The following is a 14,072-nucleotide window of genomic DNA, read 5'->3' on the forward strand; positions in this document are numbered from 1 at the left end:
GCATAACATTGCACAACCTTTTGAACACCTGTGAAATTGCATAACAATGCATATGGAATATTACGTCACAGAAGCTGGTTACGTGCGTTTTAAAATATCTCAAGTCAGTTTCGTCATTTAGAATTGTCGTTTTGAAAACTTGGTCGAATATTTAACTATTTGCTTGGTGCTTACCAACTAGACGAAATTTCCGTCTTTGTCTCAGTAATTTGTATTGTGGTGACAAGTTTTCTACTGCGTAGTGCATACTCGTTGCACTAATTTTCGACAGCCGGTGGCTATAATTTTTTGCAGAAATACAATTCTTGAAAAAACACGTTTTCAGAAGAGTATTTTTTCGTTGCGGTGTCATTGCATACAGACGAACGGATCCGGGAAATTTGTGTTAGGCCTACCACTTTCCCACGACGACATTATGGTTTACCGCTGTGACCAACTGTATATATCCATGCAACATTTGGTTTTTGACTTACCGGTAAAGCGATGGAACGGTAAATCTTTTATGTTGTGTAAAATGTCACTTTACACTCAAAGATGGGCCTCCCATACACAGCTGCAGTAGTGCAACAACAACTCGAGCGCGGCAGCAGTGGAGATGAACAGAGAACGACGTCTATATTCTTCGTTGTAGTTTATTGCGATTGCGCAAGCCAACTTGACACATTGCAACAAGATATGTAAGACCGGTCTTGATTACAAATAGCCAGTGATGTACGCGCATACAAAAAGTATTGACGCTGTCAGTGTAAACGCAAACGTTCGAAAAACCATACGCCGTATGCGTAAACGTAACTTGTAAAAAAAGTTAGTGGCGTCAGGGCATACACTAGGCCGCAGTGCTTCTTAAACTTTTTTAGTTTTGTTCACCCCTAGCATCTATCTCCAGATTTCATTCACCCTTGTCTCATGATATGATAAAACTATCTCGTCTATATACAACAGCACAAAATGACTGAGGTTGTTTCAATTTTTGTTAAGAATAACTCAAGCTAAGTTTTAGGCTACCATTGCAAATCTACAATTTCTCGAGTCCAGAAATATAAAGCTACAAAAGTACAAAACACAGTCACCGAATTTTTGTACTTATACACTCAGTGCAAACCAACTTCGCCGTTACAATAAACAAAAAAAACACCTAAAAACAACAGTTCAGTAGTCGATTTACTGCAGAAAATTGTTTACTAGTGACTAGGATGCTCCTGAACTTTCGCAACTAGTTTTTTAAATCGTGGATACATCAGTCTTTCTAATGCCACTCTCATCGACGAGTCCACACATTTTTATTTTTTTGGTACCGTACAAGCTGCTCATGTTTTTAATTATATTCATGCAAGTCCGCTATCATTGACAAGCTAAAAATAAGTGGTTCTTGTTCATTTCGGGCATCACCTGGACAATGGTGGCCTACTGTAAGCTAAGGTAACAATGGTAGGCCTAACTGGTAAGCTAAAGTTAACAATGGTTAACAATGGTTAACAATGGTAAGCTAATGTACTTCGAAGATGTCGGTTGGTTTCGCTTTCAAGAACACATCACATGTAATAGTCTAAAAAGACTAAAGCATCAAATAATTAGTTTTTGAAATTTATAGAAGAATAAAACAATAAAAAATATTGAAATTTATAAAAAAAAAACAATTAGTTTTGATTAAAAAATGAAAATCTTAGAATTGATTTTGTTTTTGGAAATTCTCACCTGTTCACTGAACAGGGTGAACACCCAGAATATCCGCCCTGCTCGCAAGCTATCATCCATTTCTGACGGTTCACCCTTATTCACCCCTTTTGGTTGGTTCACCCCTGCAAAAGTTTCATTCACCCTGGGGTGAACCATTCACCTGTTTAAGAAATACTGCACTAGGGTAAACTCATTTTGCTTGCTAGGTGCCAAACATTCACACGGTAGCATATAAACCACTCGAAACAAACAAGTTTTATTTTGAATTTTCACGAAGAAACACAAGCATCTGAGATTTTCATCTGACATTTTGCTGCGTTTTGGTTTCAATATGTCTTTGCCCATTGAAAACATTCTTTCAACTGCAGCGCTGGAAGGTATTGGCGTGTTGTAGCGAAAAAAAGTATTTTTGAAAGCTTTGGAAACGCCAAAAAATGCAAACAACAGCTAAGACATTAAAAAGTATACGTTGACGCTATGCTAAAAAACCGCGAAAACTTTACGGCGTAGCCTCAAGCGACAATTAGCCTATCCAAAAAATTTGTGGCCGTAAGCGTTAGCGTAAACAAAAAGTCTACGCCGCAAGTCTACAGCGTAGAATTTGCGGCATAGGCTATACGTACATCTCTGCAAATAGCCTAGAATACAAAACTGATTGAAATCAATCTTGAAGCTGAAGCCCATAACGAGATATTTTACAGTTGGAGCATACTGTTCAAGTTCATCATGAAAACTATTGAAACTACTTTTCTACATTCGACTGCACGTTGAAACTTCTTGAAACATAGGAACAAATTTACTATAGCTTACTGAAAACCAACTCAGCCCATAATTTATCGAAACTTACACACCAAGAGTTGAGACTTCTATTACTTTTTTTTATCAGTTTAAGAACCAGCTTTTAGATTACAAACATGGCCCTACTTGTTTTTTACACACAACACACAACAGACCAACAACGCAGATAGACACAAAATGATAAGAATGCAGCGTAATGCATAAGAGCAAGTAAGCCTACGCGCTCTGTGAAATTCCAGCCTGAGGATTTGTAGCTAACGCAGGGAAAACAATAAAGCCGAAGACTGCCGGATTCAGAACCAATTATTTATGAAAGAACGTGTGTAATACATACTGTGTATAGTGCCGCAGGAGCTACACCAGATGCAGCCATATAGCCTACCCAAATGGCTTTTCGCAAATTCCTCAACAGTAATTTTATTTCACAAGCACTTTCATCGCAAACCTTCCGTTTGTGTTTTTGTCTCCAACTTCAAAGTGATTTTAAAAACGGTTCTGTTATTTTAACGGGGAAAATATTCCTTATTTTGTCTGTCAGCAAAATTGCATAGAACATGGCGAGGCATGACCCATCTCCAGAGCACGCGGCTGTGTCTCGGCAAAGACACTTAATGGCAAGCCAAAAGAACGGGAGCAGCTGACTCGAAGACTATATGTCACTTCTCTGCTTCCTGTCGTCTGTTGTATCGCATCTGTGATCGCAGTGTACTGTATGTTATCGCAATGGGCGCAATTAATTGTGAGTTGTGACTTGTTGCGAACGTAGCGTACTGTAAGAGTGGGTGACGTTAGAGAAAGCTCGTGGGAGCTAGGCTACATGACTCAACAATCTTAAAGGGATAGTAAAAGAAAAACCTGACTTGGCGATTTTCCAAAAACAATTTTCAATAAAATTTTGCCCCATTGCGGTCTGATCAGCATTCCGTGCCCAGCAGATTTCAACATCAAAAAATCAGACAGTTTGCTCAAAACATCAGATGTGGTAACGTGGCTTTTGTTATTGCTGTCGATAGTGACGTATTCTCGAGCAGTGTTTGCACTTTTTGGTCATTTTGAAAAAAATAAAAATAAATGAAATATTGAACTTTGGGCCTTGCCAGTGTCATTGAAAACAATTTTTTTTCAGTAATTCTTTTTGAAATGTATTCTTGAATGTTTCAATTCAGTTTACGCATTTTAATGCTTAATTCCCGTTTGAAAATTTCATTTACTACGCCTTTAACATTTATCTCAACAATCTACATGACTCAACATTTATCCGCCCCGTTAGCTCAGTAGTTATGCGTTCGGCTCAAGATCACGCGGCGTAAGTTCGACTCTCGGGGGATGCGTTTGAGCAACGCATTTCAGGACTGCTCTCCATTCAGCGGCACCTAGTGAATGGAATAATTCCCCGGCAACAACACTTCAACAATCGGAAAACTTCACTCTGCCAATCTGGGTAACCGGCCCTGCGTCAAGAGCCTCTACAAGTATGCGAAACTACCAGGAATAACCAATCAAGGCTTTGTCAGTCCGAGAATAAAGATTCAAAACCAACCAACAAAAATAAAGTCTCAACTTGGCAGAAGTGCGCTTGAGCTTATGAAAAAAACATAGCAATCTGTAAACACAGACCTTGCTAGCGTGCAATAGACCTTTCCCGCAGCCAACCAATGAAGCGTGACGTTAAAAACAAACCACTTCAAGAATTGAAATCGTAGTAGTGAAGCACAGTTTTTGAACGTTTTAATCGAACAATTGCTCATTTTAGACGTAGGCTACATTTTGTACTAAAAGTACTTTTTTGACTGAGTATTACAATTGAGTTATTTATTTTTAGAAAAAAATTGTAAACAACTAAAGTGGGTAGCCTAGGCGTGTTATCATTTCATGTAGAATCTACACTTATATTTTTTTCATGCAGCTTTTCCGTTTATTACTTGATGTTTTTGTCCTAGCTTACCCTATGCTTTTGGTCACTCCAGGTTTCTAGCCACTTAATGTTTGTGTTTGGTTCGGCTTCTTTTGTTTTTATGGAATTAATATATAGAGACAGCATAGGCCTATGTATTTTTGGCAATTATTACTTTCTGTCAAAATAGAAATAATCACATCACAAGTTTGCAACACACACGCAATCATTTTAAATTGAACTACAGCGCAAGTGGAATCCCCAATCCATACTTTTTGGTTAGGCTAATACAATTTCATTAAATTATTAGCCTACTAACTGTTGTCTAAAATTTTAGCAAACTTTTTAACATTATAAAACTTTAATTAAATACAAACAATTTATAGTAATGTAGCAACTGCATGGTTAAGTTATGAAAATGTTTGTGCAACGTTCGCAAAGGACGTCGGTTCGACACCGCTCCAGAGTTTGCAGCTGTGTCTCGGCAAAGACACTAAACAAACAAATAATTGAAATTCTTCTGTGGTCGGAAAAAAAAGATTAAAACGTAGCTTCGATTTCATATCTAAAGTAATCACCAAACTTCTGCGGAAATCCAGTTTTTATTGGATGAGTTTGGGCAAATGCGAAGTGTGTGTTTTACGTCTTTATTAATGGGTTGAGTTGACCGTTGGGCAATTGAGCTAAAAGCGGCCAAAACAAGGCATAAGCGTATAGTAACAATAAATATTTGTCAGAAGCTGATTGTAGCAAGAATTGACAACGATAGACACCGGTGTTTTGTGGTGTGCAGCTCATGCGAGCTTTACATGCGTCATTTCTACGTTCTATAAGAGCCTAAGCACAGAAACAAATGGAGGCCTCATAATTGTATCGGAGCCCCAACTGACGAAGTTTAGGCTACGGCCCTGATTGAATGGCAGTCCAGCTTATTAGCCTACTTCAGTTGGTTCATATTCAATGCAAGTAGGCCATAAGTGATAGGCTGCATTGCTTTCACAAGTAAAGAAGCAAAAAAAGGCTACAAGCTGAAAACCACTTAGCCTACTTATTGTAGCAAATAAGACAGTAATTCTCACTTATTATTATAAGACATAGTAGCTAAAGCAGAAAGAAATTTCAAGTTTATCAGAATTGCAGACCAACAGCGTTTTGCTTAGACATTAACACACTACCAGCAGTTCTTTCAAGCGCCATAGCTTATGCGTAGTTACTAGAGCCCATTAAATAAGTGGTTTATCATTGTATCGCTTGGCTTGTTTAACTTGTTTAACTTGAAAAGTAACTTGAATAAAATTTAACAGTCAGGTCCTTGTTTTTTAACGTTGATTTCATGTTTTTACGAAGATTCTACTAACTACTCAACAAGTTATCAAGTATTCACAAGCAATTTGGTGATTGCCAATGAAGCAGCCAGCCTGATTGTTTTCAACGTCACGCTTCATTGCACAGAGCTGCGGGAAAGGTCTATTGTTGATCCATTTTTTATCACGTCTTCATTTGAAAAATACCTTTTAAGAATCAGTTCAGTTCAGTTTGTTTTTATTTCTGACCATCACAGCGAGAAAAAACATTATGAGTTAACTTCAGTTTGAACAAACCCAATAATTAGCAAAAACTACCAATCAACATCAAGCACGCAGTTTGACAGTTTAAAAATTTAAATACAACTTTTGTACCGTAGTCCATAGACTACATCACATTTTGTGGCAAAGCTATGCAATGACATGCAATTGATTCTGCCCACATAGCCTCCATGGGCAGGCATTTGATGTTCCACGCAAATATTTGTTGGCCAATCCTTTTCATGCATAAATGACGGAAAAGACATTTCTTCCAAAAATGACATATATTTACGTCTTTGTAGACTAGCCTACGCATTAATTATTTAGATTGAAAAAAGTGCAATGTTTACTACAAAAGACTCCTAATTTCAGTCTCAGAAACAAGTTCAAAGTTCAAAAAAGTTGGACGGGAAAAAACAAGCCCGAAAACAAGCAACACCAAAACTGCAAAAGAAAACACGCAAACTCGAAAAAAAATTTTTTTCTGGAAAAATGCAAGATTGGTGCAGCGTCTACGGCTTTTCTTATATTCCCTTGATACACATATACGTAGCTTTACGCCGTTTCAATGTTGTGCATCTGTGACATGCTGTATTGCTTGAAGCATTCTAATGACACTGAGCTTCCCTTAAATCAACCGTCTAGTGTTAAAGAAATGTCAGTAGGCTACCGGCATCGGTATGGTTTTTCTCAGTCAATTGAGTGGTGCGTTATTTTCATTCAGTTCACCACGGATTATTTTCTTGAAAGTCACGGTGTCAGTTCAGTTATGGTCATAATTTAGTTTTATGTTCTGAATCATGATTTCGTTTCAGTTCATCTCATTTTGTTGGTAATCAAGGCATTATTTGGCTGCAACGTTTTCGATCTGGAAACTCCTTTTTTTTTCTTGCAATATACTCATACGTGCAGAAAAACAAGGTATCATTCTCAAGATCTGAAGATCATCCTCACTACTATGCTGGTACTCGGGATGTTGCTGCAGCAATTAAGACTAGGTATGGGCGGACGTTGAGACAATTCGACGCTTGTTACAGTTGGCCACACTGGCCCCGATTATTTTAAATTTTATCTTTTTTCATTTAATTTAACCTAAGTTGTGATCAAAAGTTACCTTTCATAAAAACAATCACTTCAAATTTATCAAGTCATTAAGGCCCCAATCTAACAAAAATGAAATGCTCATTCATTAACTGATAAAGTCTTTCGATGCTTCTTGTCAGTTGTGGAATCTAGACTGTTATGGTGCTGTTTTATTTGTATAGTTTATAATTGTACCGTATACTATTCTCACAACATATTAAATAAATTTTTTCTCTCTTTTTCTTTTCTTCATGCTTGGGAACATCAGCAGTGCATATATAAGTGTCTTGAACTGTCCCCATATCCCCTTAATATCTCCAATTTACTTACAGGCCTGTGGCAACGCTGAAGGAAGTGTGGCTTAAGGTGGCAGTTTTTTCTAGGTTTTAACTTTGACCCTTTCTTTGTTGATCCTTGATCCCATCTAGGGATAGGTAGTTTCGGCTTCGAATTTATTCCTGAATAGTTATGTCGATTTCGATCTTGGCAATATGATTAAAATTCAAAGCGGTTAATTCAATGACAATTGACTGACTGACAATGCTTTTCAGTGCTTCCAGCTGTCTTTTGTAGGAAAGTTTTAACTTTATGGCCATTTCACTAAGTCATTATGATCATATTTATGTCAGTACTTAAGGCAAGTGGGGTAAGGTAATTATAGCTTCAGTAACTATTGCAACTAGATGGTAAGTATAGCCACTGGCCCACTGTCTTAATGATTTCGTGCAAACATTACAACAAAATGTCGATTTGGCAACTTTAATAGGCTACAATTAACAAGCAGCGTGTGTTACCATACTGTAAGTAATATTGGGCTACTGTAGTTGTGCACAGAGGTGGCAGTAGCACTAATACTTTTCTGGTACCGGTAGTGATAGCAATGTTGTACATTTTTGCTGGAGTAGTGACTGTAGTGGTGCTACTTTTTTTTCAGATGCAACTTATTCGTCCCCAGAACACTCTGTCCCCCGATTTCGTCGCCTGAAAAAATTGAGAGAAAAAATAGAACAAAGCCGAAGTCGCTGATTGGAGTTTCTACAATCATTTTAAAGTGTCCCCTTGAATTAATCATTGAATTTAGGGGTATATGGGCCACCACAAAATAAGTGTGACTTTTTCTGGATTCAACCTACCGTATTTCGTTTCCTGAAAAGAAGGGTGCAAACTAATTCGGGTGCTCTTTCACAATTTGTCCTGTCGGTCAAGTCGGATGCAACCTAGTTCGTACTATGAACAGTTCGGACCGTCAGTTCGTACCTTGAAAAGATTGAGAAAAAAAATAAAAAAAGCCGAAATTGCTGATTGCAGTTTCCGCAATCATTTTAAAATTTCCCCCTGAAAAGATCGAGAGAAAAAATAGCTCAAAACCGAAGTCCGCTGATTGCAGTTTCCGCAAACATTTTTCCGCAGTTTCCGTTAACTCTAACCATAGAGTAATCTATGTTCTAACCCTAACCCTTGCTGATCGCAGTGTCCGCAAAATTTTTTCCGCAGTTTCCGTTAATCCTTACCCTAATTCTAACCATAGAGTAATCTATGCTCAAACCCTAACCCTCTCTGATTGCAGTTTCCGCAAACATTTTTCCGCAGTTTCCGCTAACCTTTACCCTAACCATAGAGTAATCTATACTTTAACCCTCGCTGATCGCAGTTTCCGCAAACATTTTTCCGCAGTTTTCGCTTACCCTAGCTCAAACCATAGAGTAATCTATGCTTTAACCCTAACCATGTACTGGTACGGTACTTCTAGACTACCTAGAAGTAATCTAGACTACCTAGGTAATCTAGAAGTACATGCCCTAACCCTTGCTGATCGCAGTTTCCGCAAACATTTTCCCGCAGTTTTGCAGTTTCCGCTAACCACAGTTTTCGCTAAGCCTAACTAGGGGTGTTCAATTTCGATTCGATTTCGATTAAGGTGATATTCGAAATTCGTTTTTCGTATCGGACATATTCGAAATTATAGCCGCTCTTTCGGCTGAACGTGGTTGAAAGTAACGCGAGTGGCGCGAAATCTGTCTTGTTGCATTTTGCAAGCGAAAAAAGACTTCGACGCATGCGCATCGTCGATCATGTGACTATCACATGCTCTCGCGGGTCTAACGGCCAGGGATGCCAGGTTGGCATTTTTAATGCTAAATTTCACAAATTTCTCAAGAATGAAGATAGCTAGGTTGTGCAATAGCAGAAAGTGTAGGCTGAGCTTTCTCGCAATTTTATCCATTTTTTACCGAATCCATAGGTGCCTAAGCCGTGGGGGCAGGGCCGTAGCCAGACCGCAGAGCAAGGGGGGGGCTCAAAAAAATTTAAATGGGCAAAACCATTATAATTGTAGCTGTTGCTCGAGAATGTTGAGATTTTGTCAAGGGGGGACGAAATTTTTTCCAGGGGGGCGAGGCCCCTGGCTGGCTGCGGGCCTGCGTGGGGGCCAGGCCCCCACGCATATTTCTGTGTGGGGGCAACTTTTTATGCTGCATTGACACATAAAACAATAGATGAACTAGCGATCGGAAGCAGGAAAACACTTTTAGAATGCAAACTGCAACAGCTTCGCGGTAAATAATCACTAGAACAAGTTGCGATGCTACAATCCAACACCAGACAACAAAATCTGTCATTTTTACATTGATTTAATGTCTGCAGACTTTGAATCAATCTAAAAATGACTGATTTGCTGTCTGGGACATAGCAAAAAGCTACCATTTTGTGTCGATTCAATGTCATCAGATGTTGAATGCACCCAAAAACAACATAATTTGCTACGTAGACGGAGCCTCAGTGCTGGATTAACCAAGTGCGGGGCCTGTAGCAGATTGATTTGATGTATAGATAATACCCGGGAAGTAATTGAATATTTTATAAATTTGATTACATTCTACAACAGGGGCGGGCAACTTCTCCAGTCGGCGGGCCTGATATGGGAAAATGAAGTGCTTGGCGGGCCGGATTCATGAATCGCTACATTAATCGCGTATTCATTTAACTAGACAAGGAATAAATTGTATTTAATGTAATGTAAACTTTAAGTTTAAAGCATGGAGACCAAAAACAGTAGTAAAGAATTTATTAACAATTAACGTAATGTAGGCCTACTTCAATAGCTGCTGAAGTCAATGAGACATTTGTGGTCGATCAAAGTTGTCAACAAGTTCTTTGAATTCTGGCTGCATGTCGGATGTAGAAACCTCAGTAAAGACTGCACATCATGAACATCAGTGAAATTGGGTCGCAGCTTTGTCTTGTTAATGTTCATGATCGAAAGTGTTTGCTCGCAAATGTATGTAGACCCGAACAGAACAATAGTTTCATGGCCATCTTTCTCAGGTTGGTAAACTTGGACTCATTCAGTGACGCATAAAGTTTGTCAATGCTTTTAGATTGGAATATCTCTTTCAGGGGTGAGTCACATTGCAAATCAATCAATTCCAGCTGTAGAGCATCCGGCACCTTTTCAAAGTCAGTTGTAATGGGTGATGACAAGAGATCAAACTCAGCAGAAAGTTTCTGGAAGTCCTCAAAACGACAACCAAATTTATTGTCTGGTGCAGATATCATATTGGTGTACTTCTCAATTGTCATCATCTGGGGTACCATAGTTTCGAGTGTTGGAAAGTGTGTTGTGATATTCTGATTAAGCAGGCGAGAAAACAGTTTTAGCTTCACCCTGAATGCCTTCACTGTTGAGTACATTTCGTGAGTAAAAGTGCCCTTCCCTTGAAGTCTGGCGCTCAATTCATTCATAATTATGTTCGAAGAGATCAACTAAAAACGCCAGATCTGATAGCCATTCTGAATTTCTGAGTTGAGGATGTTCTGTATCTTTCTCTGTTATCTCCAAAAACCATAATATATCCGTTGTCAGGTCGAAACACAACATGCTTGTCACTTGACTAAAAACCGAAAACAAAGAATCAAAGAACCAAAGAATAACTAACAGTCACTATTATTTGACGTAGCTGGGATTGCGGCAGAGTGGGGGATTGCGGCAGAGTGTGGCCGCGGGCCACATTATCATGTTAAGACCGGAAACTGTCTGCGGGCCGCTTAAAATCCCGTCGCGGGCCGGGTCCGGCCCGCGGGCCGTATGTTGCCCGCCTCTGTTCTACAACAACAAAAATAACAAAAGTCTAATGCAATGTTTTATTTGCAAGAAGAAATATAAAATTCAACAATATCATTCAAAGGTCTTTTCGATGCACTTTGGTCTCTGCAAATTTGGCAATTATTTCAGATGAGTTCAGTGACTTCAAAATGTCATTTTCAACACCGTATTCAAAAGAGTTACATAATGTAGCCGCTCTTGTCCCATCGTGTTTCGTAGATAGTTTTTAATCAACTTCAATTTTGAAAATGATCTCTCTCCAGTACAATTAGTTACCATCATAGGCCTACATAGATAAATGCGCAACAGAATGTCAATGTTAGAAAACGTGGTGTCAATATTGTTTTCTTTAATCAAAGTGAAATAGTTGAGTTCTGAAGAGGAGCAATCAATAGTAATGTGCTTTACGAATTCTGAAAACTGAGGTAGTTCATCTTTCAATCCGTCTTCCAAATCCTGGGAATATGCTTCTAAAAGTCTGTCAGCACTTTCTTGGATCTGCGCAGGTTAGGGTGTTTCATTTGCTCCCTTTATTTTAATTTTGATCTGTCCCTCAGTTAATTCTGTTCCATTTGGGAAAAAAATAACCTGGAAATAATTTTTAATTTCATGGCCCCCCGTTTACCCCCCCACCGCGACTCCGAAATTTCTGCCTACTCCAATCGCCATAGCTCAAAAACCACTTTAGATAGACATGGGTTGTTGGGTATCAAAGTTATTGCCATACCCCACTTTAATTCAAAAATGCTGCCAAAATAATAATCTGAGCAAAAAAATTTTTTTTTTCATTTTTGCACAACCTAAGAAAAGCAGTTGGCATGAATATTGAATAGCGAAACATAGGATGTGAACAACCAAACATAAGTGGCAACTGACACAAGTTCACCAAAATTAATCACATGACACAATATTATCAAAAACCATCTATGAAGTAATAGGACATCACAATAAGTAATAGCACAGCAGGGGCTCACACAACCTCCATTAAGCAGGCAGCAACGTGGTGTGTTGTGCTTAGCGCATTGGTCTTCGCACCAAAGAGTGTTTACATTAATTTCAGCTACTGAAACCACTGTGTTGCTGTTTTCTTGTGCAAGAAAGGTCAAAATGATTGCCTCCATCCAGTAATGGGTAGTTAAAATAAATTCCAGTCATACTAATTTAAGTCACTGGAAACAGTGTATTACAGGCAACTCCAAAGCGAGTGCTGCAAAAATTGCCTACTATGTGCTGTGCTTCAATGATGTTTTTCCGTCCTGGAGGATAAAAATTCAATGACGACAACACAAGTGGGACATGAATCATAAATAGTAACACAGCAACAGCTAACGCTCATTAAGTAGGACATGGATACATTGGATAGGATACTAAGGCCCGTATTCTAATATCCAACTTGAGTTCAAGCTGGAACACAAGTTGGACTTGGGTTATGGTATACCAAATGCATGGACCAAGTCATACTTGAGTTTCAGCTTGAACTCAAGTTGGATCTTAGAATACGGGCTTAAGTTATCTATAATCCTGCAAATAGTTACATTTTTTCAAAAACTGCAAGTACGATTAGTATCCAAGCCAGTTGGTTGACATATTATCATGATTGATGATGCATGCATATAATTGTCAAACAGGCAGTTGGGTATCATCAACAGTGGGTGCTTCTTTTGCGAAGGAATGGTTGACACTTTCTGTGTTTTTCTGCCACTTGCAGGGTGTCTTGGTAATGGTCTTCGCTGTGAGAAGATCCCAAGAAGTCTGAGCTTAATTTTATATACTTTTCAGCACAGTCATTAATTCAGGCCTCAAAATTCGTTTTTGTTGACGGCGGACAAACGTGTCCGGTCTGAGCAGCTATCTCGGCGGACAAATTAAGTCTCACGGCGGACACACCAGTTTTAACGTCGATCGTCATGTTTAATCACTTTATCTTGATAATTCTTCGCCATTCGAGAACTATAGCTAGTACGGTTTAGAAGCTTTTTAAAATTTCAGCGAACTCACTCTGAAAGGCTGTCGTCATTAACGACGTGTGCTTGAAGAGTCAAAGCGTTGTGTAGCTGCTTATACGCCGCATAACTTCCACCGAACGAGGTCGCGTGGCTTCTTGCGTCACAATGCTCTGGGTACGAGTCGGAAAACTTCTACACTAACGCTAGTACTTTCTGCTGTGTTTTCGCTAGGCGTTTTTCTTTAGGTTTATTTTTGTGTGTCATGTGAGCGAAAGTGAGTTTTCCCTCGGCCTTTTCTTTCTTACTGTATTTCAAAACTTAACAAATTTTGTAACCAACCGTGCCTTATCAATATTACTCGGAGATCAAAGCCAGACATTGTGACGTAAAACTTGAACTAAGTTGCGCTGATTAGTGTAGAAGTACTCCGTACTCCCATCGATTCTTCGCGAAGAATTCACCTTTGTTACGCTGATTCAATGTCATCAATCGTTGAAGCAACGTAAAAATCGAAAGTTTTCCTGCTTGAATGGAAGCTAAGGGATACAGTACCGTATTCACATTTTGTAGATGCGCCCTAGAATGCGCGGAAAATTATATTCTTGCAACAATGGTTCGTGCTATGCAATGACAATTTGTATTGCTAGTTCCGGTGTTATTTCTCGGCGGACAAATATGACCGATCTAGATGGTACATCCCGCGGACATCACATGCCGTGACGGCGGACATGACCACCGTGTCCGCCGTGAATTTCGAGGCCTGTAATTACATTGCTTCCTAGGACATTTACCAGGTTTTCTTTTAAGATGCTGTTGTCAGGGTCTGCTACTATTCGGCTAGTCCGATTCGGCTGATCCGATTCGGCTAGTCCGATTCGGCTATTACCCTTTTCGGCTACAGCCCGATTCGGCTAGTCCGATTTGGCTGATCCGATTCGGCTAGTTCCCTATTGGGCTACAGTCTTTATCTGTTAGTTCCCTATTCGGCAATTTTTTGAAAATCCAAC

Source organism: Aplidium turbinatum, chromosome 9, assembly GCF_918807975.1.
Source record: "Aplidium turbinatum chromosome 9, kaAplTurb1.1, whole genome shotgun sequence".
Classification (NCBI taxonomy): domain Eukaryota; kingdom Metazoa; phylum Chordata; class Ascidiacea; order Aplousobranchia; family Polyclinidae; genus Aplidium; species Aplidium turbinatum.